General features: G+C 40.4%; 1 protein-coding gene across 7 annotated transcripts in view; it reads left to right on the forward strand.

Annotated features, from left to right (window-relative positions):
* Positions 1 to 17306, forward strand: part of RIC1 (RIC1 homolog, RAB6A GEF complex partner 1) — a 156142-nt gene that overhangs the window by 1148 nt on the left and 137688 nt on the right. The window lies entirely within an intron of this gene.

Raw genomic sequence — 17306 nt, forward strand, 5'->3', positions numbered from 1 at the left:
TAACTTAAAAAGTAACTGGTGGATTTCCTTATTTTCCTTGAACGCTGCTACAGGTCTGTTTATAAGCAACAGAACAGAGTATAAAAATTTCCCCCCACCCTCCCAAGAGAAGGCAGTGCTAATCTATGTCAGAGTGAAGTTGTTATCCTTTGAAAGCTGATTTTTACCAGGTGGAAATAGGTTTCGACCTTAGCTTTGTTAGATACATGTGAAATACTGGGTTTAATCAAATTAGTTAAAACTGTCACATCTGTGTGACTATTTGAATGCTGTAAGGCCCTTGACTATCCTCACACACAGCCCTGGTAAAAGTAATGATGAGATTTAGGTATTTCTGGTATCTTTTATATGACTGTAATAGTTAGGTTTTAAATTATAGTGTTTGCCATTAAGTTTTGGCTGATTTAATTTTTAAATACGTCTCAGAACAAAACAGGGCTTTGTGTTGTTTTGTTGTCACAAAACAGCAATGTGACACTTCTGTCTGGTGCTTGATTGCATGTTTTTATGTATTGCATATCATCTGGGTCTTAAATGAGATACTAATTCATTTACATCATGTATGCCACTTGAGTAATTTTTTTTGTATATATTATTTTTAAGGCGTATAAAAAATAATTAGGTAAATTTTATATTGCCTTCTGAACTTTAGTTCATAATTTCACTCTAATGTAACAAACTGTAAAGCCTGAAATATAACTTTCCTTAACTCCATAAAGGACAGGCCTAACTTAATTTTATCACCCAACACCTGGTGGCTCAGATGGTGAAGAATCTGCTTGCAATGCAGGAGACTCGGATTCTATCCCTGGGTCAGGAAGATCCCCTGGAGGAGGGAATGGCTACCTACCCCAGTATTCTTGCCTGGAGGATTCCAGGGACAGCAGAGCCTGGCAGACTATAGTTCATTGAGTCACAGAGAGTCAGACAGGACTGAGCAACTAACACAACTTAATTTTAGGCATAACTAAAAAGCCTCTTGATGAAAGTGAAAGAGGAGAGTGAAAAAGTTGGCTTAAAGCTCAACATTCAGAAAAGTAACACGGCATCTGGTCCCATCACTTCATGGGAAATAGACGGGAAACAGTGTCAGACTTTATTTTTGGGGGCTCCAGAATCACTGCAGATGGTGATGGCAGCCGTGAAATTAAAAGACGCTTACTCCTTGGAAGGAAAGTTATGACCAACCTAGATAACATATTGAAAAGCAGAGACATTACTTTGCCAACAAAGGTCCATCTAGTCAAGGCTATGGTTTTTCCAGTGGTCATCCATGTATGGATGTGAGAGTTGGACTGTGAAGAAAGCTAAGTGCAGAAGAATTGATGCTTTCGAACTGTGGTATTGGAGAAGACCCTTGAGAGTCCCTTGGACTGCAGGGAGATCCAACCAGTCCATTCTAAAGGAGATCAGTACTGGGTGTTCTTTGGAAGGAATGATGCTGAAGCTGAAACTCCAGCACTTGGGCCACCTCATGTGAAGAGTTGACTCATTGGAAAAGACTCTGATGCTGGGAGGGATTTGGGGGCAGGAGGAGAAGGGGACAACAGAGGATGAGGTGGCTGGATGCCATCACCGACTCGATGGACATGAGTTTGAGTGAACTCCGGGAGTTGGTGATGGACAGGGAGGCCTGGCGTGCTGCAATTCATGGGGTCTCAAAGAGTTGGACACAACTGAGTGACTGAACTGAACTGAAACTTAATATGGGCTTCCCTCATAGCTCAGTTGGTAAAGAATCGTCTGTTGGTAAAGAATCGTCCGGTTTGATTCCTGGGTTGGGAAGATCCCCTGGAGAAGGGATAGGCTACCCACATTTAGTATTCTTGGGCTTCCCAGGTGGCTTAGTCAGTAAAGAATCCACCTGCAGTGCAGATGTGGGTGTGATTCCTAGGTTGGGAAGATCCCCTGGAGGAGGGCATGGCAACCCACTCTTAATATTCTTGCGTGGAGAATCCTCATGGACAGAAAAGCCTGGTGGGCTGCAGTCCATGGGGTCACTGTCAGACATGACAGCGACTAAGTGCAGTACACAGCATAAACTTAATATGAAGAAAGAATAGACCAGAAGCCTGTAGACTACTTTATCTGTAAAAGAAACAAAAATGTTCCTTGACTTTCTTAGGGATGTTGTAAATATTGAGAATATCAGGGTTTTATTGTGTGTGTTTTGTTTTGCTTTTGGACTTAGATATTAAACAAATCTATGGCAGTCCTGGTCAATGTAAAACTGGTTATACCCCTTTCCTTCAAATTCCAGTGGTGCTCACAGGTTGCTGGGGCCACTATCATTAAGATTGTGCAAAAATTTAGGTTGTACAGAGTGTATGGGTTCAGAAGTATGTGAAAAGAAATTCAGGAATACCTTAGAGGAGGCTCCATGGTACTGTCAGTTCACTTATGGTTAACTTTGAACTCTGACATCACCGTCACTTTAGAAATCAAGTATTGGATGAGATGATTTTAAAGTTTATAACTGGGTGAATGGGGAAACAGGTGCCAGACTCCAGTGTTTATTTTGATTTTTTAAATTTCTAAACTTAAACTATGTAAGTTAAACCTATCTAAGTTAGGTTAACAAACTTCTTTTAAAAGTGAAAATACCTCTAGCTAAACTGAGTAGCTATCAGTCATTCCTATGTAATTTAGAGTGAACGGGTTTAAAATTTTTGCATGAGAACATGAAAGCTTTGATTTTGGAGATATTGTATATGCAAGTAATTTTACAGAATAAAGTGAATTTTGAAGATCTGAAGAAGGGTTTTATGAAATTTGAAGTCTTTAAAGCAGCTTGAGGGCATTTAAAAACATGGAGAAACATGCTCAAAGAGATGTGAGGATATAATACAATTTGCTTTCTTAAAATTTTGTTAGGGCTCTTTTAGTAAGTTAAATTCACTTAGGAGGAATGCATTTTTAAAAAGAGAAAACTAGCCTTGTGGGAGGAATGTGCGTTTAATAGTCTAGCTGTTTATTTATTTATTTTAATGTCTAAAAGAATAGCTGCCTGGAAAATGTTGATTAGACATGAGGCTATGAAAACAGTAAAATAAAATCTCTAAGAATAACGTGTGCGTTTTGTGGATTTTCTAGTGAGCTTTTATGTACCTCTTACAGCGACTGTTGTATACTCTATGTAGCTGTTTGGGATCTGAGTGTTATAGTCATATCTCTTCAAAATTCTTTCCTGACTTCAAATTTGAGAAGTGTAGTAGAGTGCTTTTTAGATGTGTTGATAACTAAATTTCTGTTGATAGTCATTTTGCTTTTGATTTCATTTTTAGTGTGAGGGTGTGACTCATTTTCATTGTAATGTGTTGGTGTAAATTTGCTTTCTCTACTTAGTGACTCTACTTAGGAGTTTTAAACTACTTGAATTTACAACAAAGATCATTCATATATTTTGGGACCAAAAAAGGGGACTCCAAAAAGGTTTGGTATGTCTGTTAGATTGGGATGCTAGAGATGCGAGTTACTTGATGGAGCAGTTGATGATGTATTTCTGCCAAGGGTATTGTAAAAGGACTGATTTCAGCTTTGAAGATGAAGCTGCTGTTTAAAGCACATTATGATTTATGATTGACATGGGGGTTGTATGAGATAAATTGTGTTTTGTACTGTATCAGAGAGCCTGGAATTATTCCTTTAGTATACTACTTAACTGTGACTATAAAAGTCTCTGTGAACCACAGAATGATACTTCAGAATGCTGTAATTCTAAATTAATCTTATCTTAATTTTCAGGTCATTGATTATTTTAAATATGTGAACACTTTCTGTGAAAAAGATAGTATCAATAGGCAGTGTATGAAAAGGATTAAGGGGACATACTGTATGTGAGAGAAAAACATTCTGTTCAAAGATACTAGTGTGTTAATATAAATGAAAATTTTGTGAGTAATCACTGCTAATAAAAAGGTGAAATAGGTAGAATTACTGGACTTATAAACTATAATAAATTGTCTTTGAGCAACCCTGAGTGAAAACTTATCCTCTTTTTGCTGTGTACTAATAATGGAAAACAATGCGACAGATATTCAATCAGGTGTATGGTTAAGATGTCATGGGAAAACACAAACAAACTTTTTGGTTAACCCAACAATTTGTGCCTGTATTTTTCCAGCTCTCTCATTTCTCACGCTTTCAACCCTATTCTGTTAACGCCTCCAAAGAGCCGTCCTTATAAAGCCACTGCTTGGAAGTCATTTAGGGTTCACTGTTGGTTAAAGGATGAAGTTCATACTCCTTGCTTTAATATCAGAGACTTTACTCTCTTGGAATGCTCTCTTGCCTTGTCTCTGCCTATCAGAATATTACCCAAACCTTAACTTCTGTTGAAATCGTGCTCTGAGTCATTCTTTATTTACTATAATTGTTTTTGATGAACACTGTTTTTCATTGAGTTCATTGTTTTTGATGAGCAGTACTGTTTGTAGTGTAGTTTTTCACACTTGGTTTATTTCTCCAACTGGATTGTAAGTTTCTGGAGAGCAGAAGTTATCTTACTTATTTTTAATTGAAGTATAACTTATTTACAATATTATGTTAATTTATAAGTAATCTTATTTTGTACTTATGTTTTGCACAAAGGTGTTTAATAAGCATTAAAAAAAATGAATTTAAGATATCTGTCCTATGCATAACACTTAACTTTTTTCAAGTTTTAATAATTTGAAGATTTTTAAATGTTGACATGTAACTTAAAAAATGTGATGATATTAAATTACAAATTAAAATCAGAAAAAATTGTATTAGGGTTATAAAAGTTAAGGTGAATTAAATGCTTTTTAAAATTATACCCAGCCCAAATTATATTAGAAAAGTAGTATGTTATTCATAATAACCAAGATGTGGAAGTAGTATCTGTCGATGGATGAATGGATAAAGAAGATGTAGTGTATATGCATAATGGAATATTGTTTAGCCATGAGAAAGGACATCTTGCAGCATATATGGAAGGACCTAGAGGGCATTGTGCTAAGTGAAATAAGTCAAAGACAAATTATGTATATATCACTTACGTATATATGTGATCTGAAAAAGCAAAATGGATAGAAACATACTAGAATGGAGGCTATGAGGGGCTAGGGAGTGGTGGAAAAGGGGAGATATTGATACGAGAGCATAAACTTCAAGCTGTAAGCTGAATAAGTTCATGTACAGCATGGTGATTATAGTTGATAATACTGTATTATATGCTTGAAAGTTGCTTAGATGAGAGTAGATTTTCAGTGTTTTCTCTACAAAAGAAGAAATGGTAATTATGTAACATGATACATGTATTAGCTAAGACTGGTGGTAATCTTTTTGCAATGTATAAGGGCATCAAATCAACATGTTGTACATCTTAAACAGTGTTGTATGCGAATTGTATCTCATTAAAGCTGGGCAGGGGTGTTGGTAGAAGTGCTACCTTATAAAGGGTCTTTCTTTGATTATTAGGTAATCTGCAGTTTGCCAGAACTTAAATTACTGTGCAGTATTATATATAGCCAGTTGAATTCCTTGTTCCCAGTGTATATTTATATTGATGTGATCTATAATTTGGTAGTGGGACCATATGTGTGTGCTTTTAGTTTTTCAGTCATGTCTGACTCTTTGCAACCCCGTGGACTGCAGCCCACCAGGCTGCTGTATCCATGGGGATTCTCCAGGCAAGAATACTGGAGTGGGTTGCCATTGGCTTCTCCCGGGGATCTTTCCAACCCAGGGATCAAACCCAGGTCTTCCACATTCCAGGTGGATTCTTTACCGACTGAGCCACCAGGGATAGGTACTCTGTTATTTGTGTGGATTCATTTCAGATTTCTGAGGAGATCAGTGTACATCTTTGTGTGTCTCAGAAAGGGCAGTGGTTGGGGAAGAGTAATTTGGTTCTTCACTATAGGCCTCCTTATCTAGTGTTTGACTCTCAGTGCTGGAAAAATGTATGGAATATTCATACACTACATTTCAGCTTTCTAGATTATCTTCCTCCTTTATACTGTGATTCACTTATTTATCTAAAGTATGGTCTCAAACTAGTACAAGTTGCCTGAGAGTCTAGCAGCCTTTAGTTAAAGGTATCTAGCCAGTGAACATAATCATACTAAACTGCCACAAGGAAGAAGTTAACTTACCCTGTGTATCAAGGTCCAAAATAATGATGTTCCCAAATGAAAAAAATTAAGATTTGGGCCAGTTAGAAACTAACAGCAGTATCAGTAGAGGTGCATGCTTAATGTTAATCAGTATAGTTTCCATTTAGTGCATCTTTTAATCACTGAAATAAAAGCTTCTATAAGATTCAAGTCTGTGATTGAGAAGGCTTTCTTTTCTGGTTATCACCTGTACCCTGAAAAGATTTGGTGTTGGCTGGTTCTAAGACTGAAATGTAGTAAGCCTAGGTTGACTATAACCCCGTAACCTTCTGTTCAAGTTATGGCACAGTATTACAGGGACCCCTGACTTTTCTGTGAGAAAAGTGGACCTTGAAGTGAGATGGAGAGGAAGGAGTTCGGTGCTGATGGTCAGTGGAGTTGAAGAGATTTTAGTGACTGGATTCCCCTCCTCTTACTTCAGATCCTAGTGAAATGGAATGTAGACCTAAAGTGGAACTACTTGTTGGGAGTCGCTAGTGCCAATCCATGAAAGCTGGAAAATATACGTTTCTAGAAGCCTTGAGTCCCTGTTTAACTGCCCACTATACAGGCACTGCAAGAAAAGTTTGAAACTTTTGATGCAAACACAGTAAAATAAAATTTAAATACTTATTCTGCCAGACACTGGTGCCAGGATGTGAACTCTTCTAGACACTGGTGCCAGGATGTCAACAGTACACAGAAACAGTCCCTGCCTGCATGAAGCGTCTGCTTTGGTCAAGGGAGACAGGCAGCAAACACATCCATATGTCAATATAATGAGTGCCGTGGAGAAGAGCAGAGTAAGGGTATCAGGGAATGTTCGTGTGGCATTCTTATTTTAGCTAAAGATGGTTGGAGAAAGTCTCCTTAGGGAGGTTGCATTTCAGCAGAGATCTTAAACTAAGTGACCAAGCCACGTAGGTATCTGAAAGAAGAACATTTCAGAAAGTTCAGTTCTGATGCTCAGTCGTATACAACACTTTGCAACCCCATGAACTGCAGTACATTGGCTTTCCTGTCCTTCACCAACTTCAGGAGCCTGCTCAAACTCATGTCTATCTAGTTGGTGATGCCATCCAACCATCTCATCCTCTGTCATCCCCTTCTCCTCCTCCCTTCAATCTTTCCCAACATCAGGGTCTTTTCCAGTGAGTCAGCTCTTGGCATCAGGTGGCCAAAGTACTGGAGCTTCAGCTTCAGCATCAGTACTTCTGATGAATCTTCACAACTGATTCCCTTGAGGATTGACTGGTTTGATGTACTTGCAGTCTGAGGGACTCTAAAGAGCCTTCTCCACCAGCACAGTTCAAAAACATCAATTCTTCAGCACTCAGCTTTCTTGTAGTCCAGCTCTCATATCCATACAGGACTACTAGAAAAACCATAGCTTTGACTAGATGGACCTTTGTTGGCAAAGTAATATCTCTGCTTTTCAATATGTTGTCTGGGTTGGTCATAGCTTTTCTTCCAAGGAGCAAGCATCTTTTAATTTCATGGCTGTAGTCACCACCTGCAGTGATTTTGGAAACCAAAAAAAATGAAGTCTCTCAGTTTCCATAGTTTCCCCATCTATTTGCTATGAAGTGATGGGACTGGATGCGATGATTTTTGTTTTTGAATGTTGCATTTTAAGCGAACTTTTTCACTCTCCTCTTTCACCAAGAGGCTCTTCAGTCTTTCTTTGCTTTCTGCCATAAGGGTGGTATCATCTGAATATCTGAGGTTATTAATATTTCTCCCGGCAATCTTGACTCCAGCTTGTGCTTCATCCAGCCTGGCATTTTGCATGATGTACTCTGCATATAAGTTAAATAAGCAGGGTGACAGTATACAGCCTTGATGTACTCCTTTCACAATATGGAACCCTCCTAGCTAGGCTTCAACAATACATGAACTGTGAACTTCCGGATGTTCAAGCCGATTTAGAAAAGGCAGAGGAATCAGAGATCAAATTGCCAACATCCGTTGGATCATCAGAAAAGCAAGAGAGTTCCAGAAAAACATTTACGTCTGCTTAATTGACTATGCCAAAGCCTTTGACTGTGTGAATCACAAGAAACTATGGAAAATTCTTCAAGAGATGGGAATACCAGACCACCTGACCTGCCTCCTGAGAAATCTGTATGCAAGTCAAGAAGCAACAGTTAGAACTGGACATGGAAGAACAGACTGGTTCCAAATAGGAAAAGGAGTATGTCAAGGCTGTATATTGTCACCCTGCTTATATAACTTATATGCAGATTACATCATGCAAAATGCTGGACTGGTTGAAGCACAAGCTGGAATCCAGATTGCAGAGGAAATGTCAGTAACCTCAGATATGCAGATGACACCACCCTTCTGGCAGAAAGGGAAGAACTAAGAGGCTCTTGATGAAAGTAAAAGTGGAGAGTGAAAAAGTTGGCTTAAAGCTCAACATTCAGAAAACAGATCACAGCATCTGGTCCCATCACTTCATGGCAGATAGATGGGGAAACAGTGAAAACAGTGAGAGACTTTATTTTTTGGTTTCCAAAATCACTGCAGGTGGTGACTGCAGCCATGAAATTAAAAGATGCTTGCTCATTGGAAGGAAAGCTATGACCAACCTAGATAGCATATTAAAAAGTAGAGACATTACTTTGCCAGCAAAGGTCCGTCTAGTCAAAGCTATGGTTTTTCCAGTAGTCTTGTATGGATGTGAGAGTTGGACTATAAGAAAGTTGAGCACCAAAGAATTGATGCTTTTGAAATGTGGTGTTGGAGAAGACTGTTGAGAGTCCCTTTGACAGTATGGAAATCAAACCAGTCCATCCTAAAGGAAATCAGTCCTGATATTCATTGGACGGACTGATGCTGAAGCTGAAACTGCAATACTTTGTCCACCTGATGCAAAGAAGTAACTCACTTGATAAGACCCTGCTGCTGGGAAAGATTGAAGGCAGGAGGAGAAGGGGATGACAGAGGATGAGATGGTTGGATGCCATCACTGACTTGATGGACATGAGTTTGTGTAAGCTCTGGCAGTTAGTGATGGTCAGGGAAGCCTGTTGTGCTGCAGTCCAGGGGTCGCAAAGAGTCGGACACAACTGAGTGACTAAACTGAACTGTTGTCCCATGTTCAGTTCTAACTTTTGCTTCTTGATCTGCATACAGATTTCTCAGGAGGCAGGTAAGGTGGTCTGATATTCCCATCTCTTGAAGAATTTTCCACAGTTTGTTGTGATTCATACAGTCAACGACTGTGGTGTAGTCAATAAAGCAGATGTTTTTCTGGAACTCTTTCCTTTTTCAATGATGCAGTGGCTGTTGGCAATTTGATCTCTGGTTCCTCTGCCTTTTCTAAATCTGGCTTGAACATCTGGAAGTCCATGGTTCATGTACTGTTGAAGCCTGGCTTGGAGAATTTTGAGCATTACTTTGGTAGCCTGTGAGATGAGTGCTTTTCTTTCTTTGAGATTGGAATGAAAAGTGACCTTTTCTAGTCCTGTGGCCGTGGCTGAGTTTTCCAAATTTGCTGGCATATTGAGTGCAGCACTTTCACAGCATCATCTTCCAGGATTTGAAATAGCTCAACTAGAATTCCATTGCTTCCACTAGCTCTATTCATAGTGATGCTTCCTAAGGCCCATTGACTTTGCACTCCAGGATGTCTGGCTCCAGGTGGGTGATCACACCATCGTGGTTATGGGTTGTGAAGATCTTTTCTGTAGAGTTCTTATGTGTGTTGTTGCCACCTCTTAATATCTTCTGCTTCTGTCAGGTCCATACCATTTCTGTCCTTTATTGTGCCCATCTTTGCATGAAATGTTCCCTTGGTATCTCTGATTTTCTTGAAAAGAAATATCTTGAGATCTCTAGTCCTCCCCATTCTATTGTTTTTCTCTATTTCTTTTCATTGATCACTGAGGAAGGCTTTCTTTTTTCTCCTTGCTGTTCTTTGGAACTGGGTATATCTTTCCTTTTCTCCTTTGCCTTTTGCTTCTCTTCTTTTTCACAGCTATTGTAAGGCCTCCTCAGACAACCATTTTGCCTTTTTGCATTTCTTTTTCTTGGGGATGGTCTTGATCCCTGCCTCCTGTACAGTGTCACGAACCTCCGTCTATAGTTCCTCAGGGACTCTGAATATCAGATCTAATCCCTTGAACCTATTTGTCACTTCTACTGTATACTTGTAAGGGGTTTGATTTAGGTCATACCTGAATGGTCTAGTGGTTTTCCCTACTTTCTTCAATTTAAGTCTGAATTTGGCAATAAGGAGTTCATGATCTGAGCCAGTCAGCTCCCTGTCTTGTTTTGCTGACTGTATAGAACTTCTCTATCTTTGGCTGCAAAGAAATTTATAATCAGTTTGATTTCGGTATTAACCATCTGATGATGTCCATGTGTAGAGTCTTCTCTTGTGTTGTTGGAAGAGGGTGTTTGCTATGACCAGTGCGTTCTCTTGGCAAAACTTTCTTAGCCTTTGTCCTGCTTCATTTTGTTCTCCAAGGCTAAATTTGCCTGTTACTCCAGGTAATCTCTTGACTTCCTACTTTTGCATTCCAGTCCCCTATAATGAAAAAGACATTTTTTGGGGGGGTGTTAGTTCTAGAAGGTCTTGTAGGTTTTCATAGAACCGTTCCCTGATAGCTCAGCTGGTAAAGAATCCACCTGCAGTGTGGGAGACCTGGGTTCAATCCCTGGGTTGGAAAGATCCCTTGGAGAAGGGAAAGGCTCAGTTCAGTTCAGCTCAGTCGCTTAGTTGTGTCTGACTCTTTGCGACCCCATGAATCGCAGCACGCCAGGCCTCCCTGTCCATCACCATCTCCCGGGGTTCACTCAGACTCACGTCCATCGAGTCCGTGATGCCATCCAGCCATCTCATCCTCGGTCATCCCCTTCTCCTCCTGCCCCCAATCCCTCCCAGCATGAGAGTCTTTTCCAATGAGTCAACTCTTTGCATGAGATGGCCAAAGTACTGGAGTTTCAGCTTTAGCATCATTCCGTCCAAAGAAATCCCAGGGCTGATCTCCTTCAGAATGGACTGGTTGGATCTCCTTGCAGTCCAAGGGACTCTCAAGAGTCTTCTCCAACACCACACTTCAAAAGCATCAATTCTTCAGCGCTCAGCCTTCTTCACAGTCCAACTCTCACATGCATACATGACCACAGGAAAAACCATAGCCTTGACTAGATGGACCTTAGTCGGCAAAGTAATGTCTCTGCTTTTGAATATACTCTCTAGGTTGGTCATAACTTTCCTTCCAAGGAGTAAGCATCTTTTAATTTCATGGCTGCCATCACCATCTGCAGTGATTTTGGAGCCCAGAAAAATAAAGACTGGACTGTTTTTACCATTTCCCCGTCTATTTCCCATGAAGTGATGGGACTGGATGCCGTGATCTTCGTTTTCTGAATGTTGAGCTTTAGGCCAACTTTTTCACTCTCCACGTTCATTTTCATCAAGAGGCTTTTTAGCTCCTCTTCGCTTTCTGCCATAAGGGTGGTGTCATCTGTATATCTGAGGTTATTGATATTTCTCCCGGCAATCTTGATTCCAGCTTGTGTTTCTTCCAGTCCAGCGTTTCTCATGATGTACTCTGCATATAAGTTAAAGAAGCAGGGTGACAATATACAGCCTTGACGTACTCCTTTTCCTATTTGGAACCAGTCTGTTCTATGTCCAGTTCTAACTGTTGCTTCCTGACCTGCATGCAGATTTCTCAAGAGGCAGTTTAGGTGGTCTGGTATTCGCATCTCTTTCAGAATTTCCCACAGTTTCTTGTGATCCACACAGTCAAAGGCTTTGGCATAGTCAATAAAGCAGAAATAGATGTTTTTCTGGAACTCTCTTGCTTTTTCCACGATCCAGCAGATGTTGGCAATTTGATCTCTGGTTCCTCTGCCTTTTCTAAAACCAGCTTGAACATAAGGGAGTTCACTGTTCATGTATTACTGAAGCCTGGCTTGGAGAATTTTGAGCATTACTTTACTAGCATGTGAGATGAGTACAATTGTGCAATAGTTTGAGCATTCTTTGGGATTGGAATGAAAACGGATCTTTTCCAGTCCTGTGGCCACTGCTGAGTTTTCCAAATTTGCTGGCATATTGAGTGCAGCACTTTTACAGTATCATCTTTCAGGATTTGAAACAGCTCCACTGGAATTCCATCATCTCCACTAGCTTTGTTCGTAGTGATGCTTTCTAAGGCCCACTTGACTTCACATTCCAAGATGTCTGTCTCTAGATGAGTGATCACATCATCATGATTAGGGAAAGGCTACCCACTCCAGTATTCTGGTCTGGAGAATTCCATGGACGGTTAACAGGGTCACAAAGAGTCAGACATGACTGAGTGACTTTCACTTTATAGAACTGTTCAGTTTCTTCAGCATTACTGGTTGGGCATAGACTTGGGTTACTGTGATACTGAATGGTTTACCTTGGAAACGAACAGAGATCATTCTGTCGTTTTTGAGGTTACACCCAAGAAATGCATTTCAGACTCTCTTGTTGACAACAAGGGCTACTCCATTTCCTCTAAGGGATTTTTTCCCACAGTAGTAGATTTAATGGTCATCTGAGTTAAATCACACATTTCAGTCCCATTTTAGTTCACTGATTCCTAAAATGTTGACATTCACTCCTGCCATCTCCTGTTTGACCGCTCTCAATTTACCTTTATTGAACCTAACATTCTAGGTTCCCATGCATTATTGTCCTTTAGAGCATTGGACTTTATCTCCATCACCAGTCACATCCGCAACTGGGTGTTTTTGCTTTGGCTCTGTCTCTTCATTCTTTCTGGAGTTATTTCTCCATTGATCTCCAGTAGAATATTGGGCACCTGCTGACTTGGGGAGTTCATCTTTCAGTGTCGTATCTTTTTGCCTTTTCATACTGTTCATGGGGTTTTCAAGGCAGGAATACTGAAGTGGTTTACCATTCCCTTCGCCAGTGGACCATGTTTTTTCAGAACTTTCCACCATGACCTGTCCGTCTTGGGTGCCCCTACATGCCATGGCTCATAGTTTCATTGAGTTAGGCAAGGCTATGTGATTGGTTTGATTAGTTTTCTGTGATTGTGGTTTTCCTTCTGTCTGCCCTCTGGTGGATAAGGGGCTTATGGAAGCTTCCTGATGGGAGAGACTGACTGTGGGGGAAACTGGGTCTTGTTCTGATGGGCGGGGTCATGCTCTATAAATCCTTACTCCAATTTTCTGTTTTGGGGCTGTGTTCCCTCCCTGATGTTTGACCTGAGGCCAAACTATGGTGGAAAATATGAAGATAATGGCGACACACCGCGGCACTCAGTGCCCCGACCCTGCAACAGGCCACTGTCAACTGACACCTCTGCTGGAGACTCCTGGACACTCACGGGCACATCTGGGTCCATCTCTTGTGGCGTCAATGCTCCTTTCTCCTGGTGCACACAAGGTTTTGTTTGTGCCCTCCATGAGTCTTTTTCTCCAGTCCTGTGTAAGTTCTGGCGGCTGTATGGTGGGGTTAATGGTGACCTTCTCTAAGAGGGCTTGTGCCATACCCAGGTCTGCTGCACCCAGAGCTCCTGCGCCTGCGGCAGGCCACTGCTGACTCATACCTCCGGAGGAGCCACTCGGACACTCAAAGGCAGATCTGGCTCAGTCTCTGTGGCATCTTCTGGTGCGCACAAGGTTTTTGTTTGAGCCCTTTGAGCGTCTCTGGCTGATTTGGGTTTTGATTCTAAATGCGATTTCGCCCCTCCTACCGTCTTGCTGGGTCTTTGCCTTTGCCCTTGGACATGGGGTATCATTTTTTGGTGGAATCCGGCATTATCCTGTCAATGGTTGTTTAGCAGTGAGTTGTAAGTTTGGAGTTCTAACAGAAGATAAGTGCACGTCCTTACTCCACCATCTTGGATTGGATTTTTTTCAGGTAAGGGTGATGACAAGTCCAAAGGTTCTGAGGAAGGAACTGCATGCTTTGACACCAGTGTAGTAGAAGAGTCGAAAGTCAGTGTGGCTGGAGTAAAATGAGTAAAGAGGATATTAAGAAATTCGTCAGAGATAAGGTTGAGGGTGGGGCATAGGGACATGCACTGATGATGCAGGGCATTATAGGCCATTGTGAGGACTTGGCTTTTAACAAGCAGGATGGGGAACCATTTGAAGGGTTTAAGTGAAGAGGAACTAAAAAGCCTCTTGATGAAAATGAACATGGAGAGTGAAAAAGTTGGCTTAAAGCTCAGCATTCAGAAAACGAAGATCATGGTATCCGGTCCCATCACTTCATGGGAAATAGATGGGGAAACAGTGGAAACAGTGTCAGACTTTATTTTGGGGGGCTCCAAAATCACTGAAGATGGTGATGGCAGCCATGAAATTAAAAGATGCTTACTCCTAGGAAGGAAAGTTATGACCAACCTAGAGAGTATATTCAAAAGCAGAGACATTACTTTGCCGACTAAGGTCCGTCTAGTCAGGGCTATGGTTTTTCCTGTGGTCATGTATGCATGTGAGAGTTGGACTGTGAAGAAGGCTGAGCGCCGAAGAATTGATGCTTTTGAAGTGTGGTGCTGGAGAAGACTCTTGAGAGTCCCTTGGACTGCAAGGAGATCCAGCCAGTCCATTCTGAAGGAGATCAGCCCTGGGATTTCTTTGGACGGAATGATGCTGAAGCTGAAACTCCAGTACTTTGGCCATCTCATGCGAAGAGTTGATTCATTGGAAAAGACTCTCATGCTGGGAGGGATTGGGGGCAGGAGGAGAAGGGGATGACCGAGGATGAGATGGCTGGATGGCATCACGGACTCGATGGACGTGAGTCTGAGTGAACTCCGGGAGTTGGTAATGGACAGGGAGGCCTGGCGTGCTGCGATTCATGGGGTCGCAAAGAGTTGGACACGACTGAGCAACTGAACTGAACTAAACTGAGTGTGATGTGATACAACTTAAGTTTTAGTAGTGGCTGGCTGCTGTTTGGATAGCATATGCATGGTAAAGAAGTAGTAGCAACCACAGCAAAATAGTATGAAGAATGGCATTTGAAGTCCAGGAAAAATCAGGCTTTTAGGATGGGTATCTGGTATATAGCATCTTCCCTGGTGCCTCAGTGGTAAAGAATCTGCCTCCTAATGCAGGAGACAGAGGTTCAATCCGTGGATCGGAAAGACCCCCTGCAGAAGGAAATGCCAATCCCATGGACAGAGGAGCCTGGTGGGTTACAGTATGTGGGATTGCAGAAGAGTCAGAGAAAACTTAGCAACTAAACAACAATGGAAAAAGAAGGTCACACAAATGAAGCAGAATAAAAACATCTAAGTAAAGACATTTTGCTCATCTTCAGTGCTTGTGAATTATTGAGGCGATCCGTTTTACTTGTAAATGTTGATTCTGAGTTTACTATGTACTGTGTGATTTACATCATGGGAAGCAAAGTTTGCTGAATTTAGGTTCTTAACATAACTCACTCATGATGTTTGTCCTGTCCTCAGAGTAACCTGTCCAGCCTAACTTTTAGACTTAAAGTTTTCTTTCAAAATAATTTATATCTTCTTTATTCATGGAAAGCTGGCATCACTTTTGTGAATAGAGGGTTATTCATGAGGAGCAAAATGAATGTTATGAAAAACTAGTTTCTTAGATTACGTCAGAGATGGTTAGAAGTAAACTAGCACTTCATACAGATTTCCTCCTTACCAAATCAAAAGGACTAAGTAATTTAAAAAGTTTTATTTTCTCACATGTGATTAAATATTTAATATAGTGTTTATATGTCTCCTAAAATGATGGTATAGAAAATACTACATTCATAGCATTCCATTTACTGCTAGATAAAGTATTTATTATGCAGTTTATCAAATTAGAATAAATTTTGTTGTTCAGTTGCTAAGTCATTTCTGCCTCCTCGACCCCATGGACTGCAGCACGCCAGGCTTCCTTGTCCTTCACTGTCTCCCAGAGTTTGCTCAAACTCATGTCCATTGAGTCAGTGATGCTGTCAAAACCATCTCATCCTCTGTCATCCCCTGCCAGTCTTTCCCAGCATCGGTATCTTTTCCAGTGAATCAGCACTTCGCATCAGGTGGCCAAAGTATTGGAGCTTCAGCATCAGTCCTTCCAATAAATATTCAGGACTGATTTTCTTTAGGATTGACTGGTTTGATCTCCTTGCTGACCAAGGGGCGTCTCAAAAGTTTTCTCCAGCACTGGAGTTCAAAAGCATCAATTCTTTGGCACTCAGCCTTCTTTATGGTCCAAGTCTCCCATCTGTACATGACTGCTGGAAAAGCCATAGTCTTTATCAGCAAAATGATATCTCTGCTGTTTAATATGCTGTTTAGGTTTGTCATAGCTTTCCTTCCAAGGGGCAAGTGATGAATTTATAATTTAATCATTTTAAAATATTCTAAAATTCAGACTTGCCACAGAGTGAGACTTTTTTTTTTACTTGACTAGCAAGCATCAATTGGTTGAAGTCAGGATATCTCACTTTCTTTTAAGCTTTGCTTAAACCTGTCTCCTCATGTAATTTGACTTATTTCAGTCATAAATCATACCTAACTTTGCATATAAAATTTTGGATATTATTGTAGCTATACTGTAGAATTTGCTGTAGCTTAATTTTAAGTTTTATTGAGGTGTATAAAATATATCCCGTAAATGTGCCATGATTTGTAGTAAATTAATAGAGTTGTGCAGTCTCATCACTATCTAGTTTTAAGAGCATTGATAGCAACCTCAAAAGTACTATGCTCATTTGCATTCAGCTTCTGCTCCCCCTTCAGGCCCAGAAAATCATTGACTGCCTTTTGTCTCTGGATTTCGCTTTCCTGTAAATTTCATGTAAACATAACCATATAATATTTGGTCTTGTGTCTGACTTTCATTTAGTATAACACTTTTGTGGTATACCTTTTTATTGCTGAATATTATTCCATTGTATGGATATACCATATATATATTTATTTTAGTCCATTCCTTGATGATGGATATTTGGATTGTTTCTAATTTGGGATCATTGTGAATAATGCTACTATAAACATCTCTGTATACTTTTGTTTTTTTGCAGTTATGTATTATTATTTCTCTTGGGGAGATACCTAAGAATGGACCTCCTAGGTCATTTGTTAAGTTTGTGTTTAGCTTTTTAGGAAAATGCCAAGATGTTCCAATGTAGCTATAAAATTTTATGTTCCCAACAGCAGTATATTAAGGTTTCTGTTTCTCCACATTCTTGTTAAT

The sequence above is a fragment of the Ovis aries genome, chromosome 2 (genome assembly GCF_016772045.2).
Source record: "Ovis aries strain OAR_USU_Benz2616 breed Rambouillet chromosome 2, ARS-UI_Ramb_v3.0, whole genome shotgun sequence".
In the NCBI taxonomy this organism is placed as follows: domain Eukaryota; kingdom Metazoa; phylum Chordata; class Mammalia; order Artiodactyla; family Bovidae; genus Ovis; species Ovis aries.